Consider the following 5936-nt stretch of genomic DNA (forward strand, 5'->3'; position numbering starts at 1 on the left):
AACCATGCTGCTAAACTTGTGTGGTGTATACAAGTCACCGTAACCATGCTGCTAAACTTGTGTGGTGTATTTAAGTCACCGTAACCATGCTGTTAGACTAGTGTGGTGTATACAAGTCACCGTAATCATGCTGCTAAACTTGTGTGGTGTATTTAAGTCACTGTAACCATGCTGCTAAACTTGTGTGGTGTATTTAAGTCACCGTAACCATGCTGCTAATCTTGTGTGGTGTATTTAAGTCACCGTAACCATGCTGTTAGACTAGTGTGGTGTATACAAGTCACCGTAATCATGCTGCTAAACTTGTGTGGTGTATTTAAGTCACTGTAACCATGTTGCTAAATATTCCAATCTGAAAGAAGGTATTACTTCAAGAAGATAAAACTATTTAACCCTATCAACATGTGGGAAAAACTGGACATCGGAACAGAGAGTGAGAACCGGGGCTTTGTTAGCTTAATAAGTGCATTTTTACTACCACTAAAAAATACTAAAACTTTAAACATTTATATTTTTATTTTAGCTAGAAAGAAGATTCAACCGGCTTTTACCACGCTCATTGAAAACGAATCGACAGTTTACTAAAAAAAAGGGACCCGAATACTTGGATAGCATGCGTAAAAAGGCCCTTGAACTGCTCTAATGTCAACGTTCTCACCTCTGATGCCAACGTTTCTTGTTTACCACCAGTACTTCTATAGAAAGAAAAGTGGGTCAGGAGGTGAATAATAACTTATAGTATTTCTCGTTTGAGCTAAACAAGGTTATTACAGCTCGAGTAGTAGAGAGATACCTGGGACCGCCTAGCTGAGGAAACGGTAAAGCCAGTGATCCGGGTGAAATAAAGTTATTATTATCCAACAGGGTAACGTCTGACAACTGATCCCGCAGGCAGTAAAATGATATCGACATTATACATGTCACACCTAGGACCTTCTGTGATCCCGGACAACGAAATCTATCAAGAAACTTGCTTTCAGTAATTATCTACTTGAATCGAAAACTTGGCGAGTAACGCGATTATTTTTCTGAAACTCTAATAATATATTAAAAATTACTTATGTTCATTTAGGAATAGTGGGAAGTCCCGAAACTGTACGTAATATACATTACATTGCGTGACGTATTAATCTTTATTTTACGTGCTTCATATATCTTATATTAATGATATATAAGAAAAGAAAATGTCCTGATTGAAGTAAATCTAAAAACGTTTTGAGAAATATAGGTTTGAACTTTAACTAGCTTATAAAACAGACATGGCGTACAACTTCGTTGTCATGGTTAATGTCCTATACGATCATATAGTTCTAATGATTAATTAATTAGTTTTTGTTCATTTAACTGTTGGTAATATGTTATTATTTGTAAAGCATTTTACGCAAGGCTTCAAAAACAACCGTCTGTTATATAATTTTTAAAGGTCTTCTTAAGATAGTAATGATTGAAAAACGTAATTTCATTTCTCATAAACCATTAATTTTGTGACCCTAATAGCATGGGTAGAAATTGGATTATTTTGATGATCTAATGGCTAAAACTAAAAAAACTTTTTGATAGTATACGACGGGTATAACTTGCATGTTATTTAAAAAAAATGGCTGGGACTCATTCGTAAAAAAACGTGATTTTTCACCTTGTTTATGGAAAGCCTAAATTAACATGAGACAGCGTCATTGAACAACTTTAAGATACAAAAGAAAAATGTTTAGTATTTAAAAATGCCATCACTGGCTGCTCTGCCGTTCAATGCTTAGTTTGCCCTTACGTTTTGTTGTGTTAACATTATGTTTGAATTATACCACGAGTTCTTAACCCAAATTCCGGAAACGGCTTTGGAAGGATCATCGGAACATTTTTTTTTAAATATGATTTTAAATATTTATCTGAACTCCAATGTTTTCACCAGATATATATATATTGGGTTAAATTCGTCACTTCCTGCCCCCCCCCCTCCAGGGACATAGCGGTTTGTCTGCGGACTTGTAACGCTAGAAACCAGGTTTCGATACCCGTGGTGGACAGAGTACAGATAGCCCTTTGTGTAGCTTTATGCTTAATAACAAACAAATCGTCACTTCCCCTAGTGGCGTTGCGGTGAACTTCAGTGCTTATGGCGCTAACATTCCAAGCTTGATTCCCTTGTCAGACACAGAGTAAATAGCTCATTGAGTAGCTTTACGCTAAATCAAGCAATTAAAATTCCGTAATGTGGGGAGACGACTATCAAATTAGACCCATAGGATGGCGGGACTAGAAAGTTTAAGAACTACTGCACATGTATCAAGTGATTGTCTGAGATCGTTTTACTGCGGCATACTTCTTTCAAGAGGCTTGTTTTTTTCATTCAGTGAGAAAGCGAATGTTATTTGTGTAGTTTTTTTTTTCAAACCTTTACTTCAATGGTAATGGTAAATTTCAGTTTAAAAGATAAAACAGTGTAATATAAGAACAAGTAAACATATCAACAATTTTATGATATCAATTAAGTATATTTATTTATTATTTTTGTGTTTGTTTGATGTTAGGCCCACAGCTACCCAGTGGGTTATCTGTTCTTTACCCACCGGGAGTATCGAAATGAGATTTTAAGCGGCGTTACATGTCATTAAATCCTAGTTATATGTGAACCACCATGCCATTAAATCCTAGTTATATGTGAATAACCATGTCATTAAATCCCAGTTATATGTGAATAACCGTGTCATTAAATCCCAGTTATATGTGAACCACCATGTCATTAAATCCCAGTTATATGTGAACCACCATGTCATTAAATCCCAGTTATATGTGAACCACCATGCCATTAAATCCTAGTTATATGTGAACCACCATGTCATTAAATCCTAGTTATATGTGAACCACCATGCCATTAAATCCCAGTTATATGTGAACCACCATGCCATTAAATCCCAGTTATATGTGAACCACCATGCCATTAAATACTAGTTGTATGTGAACCACCATGCCATTAACTCCTAGTTATATGTGAACCACCATGCCATTAAATCCCAGTTATATGTGAATAACCATGTCATTAAATCCCAGTTATATGTGAATAACCGTGTCATTAAATCCCAGTTATATGTGAACCACCATGCCATTAAATCCCAGTTATATGTGAACCACCATGCCACTAGATACTAGTTATATGTGAATCACCATGCCATTAACTCCTAGTTATATGTGAACCACCATGCGATTAAATCCTAGTTATATGTGAACCACCATGCGATTAAATCCCAGTTATATGTGAATAACCATGCCATTAAATCCCAGTTATATGTGAATAACCATGCCATTAAATCCCAGTTATATGTGAACCACCATGCCATTAAATACTAGTTGTATGTTAACCACCATGCCATTAAATACTAGTTGTATGTGAACCACCATGCCATTAACTCCTAGTTTTATGTGAACCACCTTGCCATTAACTCCTAGTTATATGTGAACCACCATGCCATTAAATCCTAGTTATTGTGAACCACCATGTCATACTTGTTCAGATGTTTATTTTACCAAAAATCTGCCCAATAGCTTATCTGCACTATGACAACGGCAGGAATTGAACTGAAATCTTAGCGTTATAAGCCTCAACCTTACCGTTGACCCACCAGATGGGGTACGTGCCTAGAAATATAGGAACTCAAGTTAATCTCAAGACAAGTAGTATACATATCTGTCCATTTAATAAATAATTTTATATTTAAGTTTTTAAAGGAGTTCCAAAAAAGTTTTTGTTTTCGTGATTTTGAATTTCGGTATACTACAGGGATCTAAAAGTGTAAATTAAAATCCCTAAGAAATGTTATTTTAACTATTTTACAATGACATAAAACCTGTTCAAAGTTTTACTTTCCTGTCAGAGTGCATTGATCAGTTTGAATATTAACTTCATTGAAATTTTGTCCGAAATTTAAAGACGATGAATAGGTTATGCAAGTTTGAGATGCCCCAAGGTGTAGGTCAGGAGGTTTATTATAGCTATAGAAATCCTGTTGAAAAACCAGATATGGAGCGTGACACAAAAAACCTTAGAACCATGTCCAAATTTCGTTATTGTTGGACCTAAGAAAATTCTCCAAAATAACAGTTCCCACTCTATGGTCTGCGGGCTCCCTCCAGGTGGCGCGAGGAAAGGTTGACTACAGAAACGAAGCGGTAGCATAGTTTAGAGATCCCATAATGGTCCGAAGAGGGGATTGAGGGGTCGAGAAATTCAGATCGTCCTTGAACAACAACAAAAAATGTCCAAGAATAAACTTAGAAAAAGTTAAAAACAACAGTTGTATTGAATTTTATTATCTGATGAAGTGAGAAGTCAGACTGATAATATTTCTGCGAAAGTTAAAATATGGAGAGAGAGTGAGTAAGGAGAAGAAAGATGGGAGATAGCGCAACGGAATTATTAGTAAAACTTCCAATAAAATCTAACGAAGTTCACGTAGATCATCAGTTAACTGTTTTTTTTAGAACATGAACCAGGTTAAAACTATATACATACACTCCTAAATAACAACATAATTCATACGTAGTGTGATTTAAACATTTTAGTAATAAAAACTTCACTAATTATTCCCAACATAGAATTAATAGTTTGTAGGTACTGTATGTGTAGACAGTATGAGAGTATATAGGTACCTTACCGTATCTTGGGATCAGTTTGTGTACACAGTATGAAAGTATATATTTACCCTACTGTACTTTGAAAATAGTGTATTTGTACACTATGAGAGTATATAGGTACCTTACCGTATCTTGGGATCAGTTTGTGTACACAGTATGAAAGTATATATTTATCCTACTGTTTATCTTGAGAACAGTTTATCTATACGGTATATAGATTCTTTACTGTACTTTGAAAATAGTGTATTTGTACACTATGAGAGTATATATGTACTTATGTCCCATGTGCTGGTCATTTGTTTTAGAGTGAAGCATCTTTGGACAATCTGCTGTATCAACCGCGGGGAATTGAACCCCGGATTTTAGCGTTGTAAGTCCGTAAACTTACTGCTGTCCCACCGGGGAACGTTGTTCCTTAGGATCAATGTATATATGTAGTGTGAGAGTATATGAATACCGTACAGTATCTTGAGAACTATTCAGAACAGATTCATGAAACTGTACACTTGTCACAATTTTTTTCCCATTTTTTACGAACGTACATTTGAAACAGGGGCTCGTGTACACTTTTAATAAATATTGAAAGATTTGGTTCTTGAAATTTCGCACAAAGCTACTGCAAGGCTGTCTGTGATAGTCATCCTTAATTTTAGAGTGATAGACTAAAGGGAAGGCAGTAAGTCAACACTACCCTCCTCCAGTTCTTTGGCTACTCTTTTTACCAACGTATATTGGGATTGACTCACATTATAACGCTCCTACGACTAAAAAGACAAGCATGTTCGGTGGCAGGTTTCAATCTCACGAACCTCAGATTGCTAGTCAAGTGCTCGAACCACCAGGCCCATCTTAAAAAAAGGCATCATTTTCTGTTAATAAATAACTTTTCCAGTACAAAACGATTTTGAATATGGAAAATTAAGGAATATGGATCAACGTAAGGTACCAGAAAGAGACCTGCAACAAGTCGTACCCCAGTTATAGTAAGAAGTGCGGCTTCTTGTAACAGGGGAGAATCCATGAACACAATGGTTAGTGATAAAAGCTGTCCACGTGTCCCAGGCAACAGGATGTAACATAATTAAAAATGTCTGTCTGGAAAAGTGACACAAGCTTTTTTTCACGACATATAAAAAAAACAGCTGTAGAAAACTGTATGAATGATACCTAGCTGGTGAAAAAATGGTAGTATGTGGTTATACTTGACGAAGTGTATGTGTATCTTGATAAACGTAAGAATTCTAATGCCCGTTACAACAGGTCAGTGTGTGAAAAAACAATTTCAAAAGAGGTACACGGCATGTTGC

Source organism: Limulus polyphemus, unplaced genomic scaffold (assembly GCF_000517525.1).
Source record: "Limulus polyphemus unplaced genomic scaffold, Limulus_polyphemus-2.1.2 Scaffold4771, whole genome shotgun sequence".
NCBI lineage: Eukaryota > Metazoa > Arthropoda > Merostomata > Xiphosura > Limulidae > Limulus > Limulus polyphemus.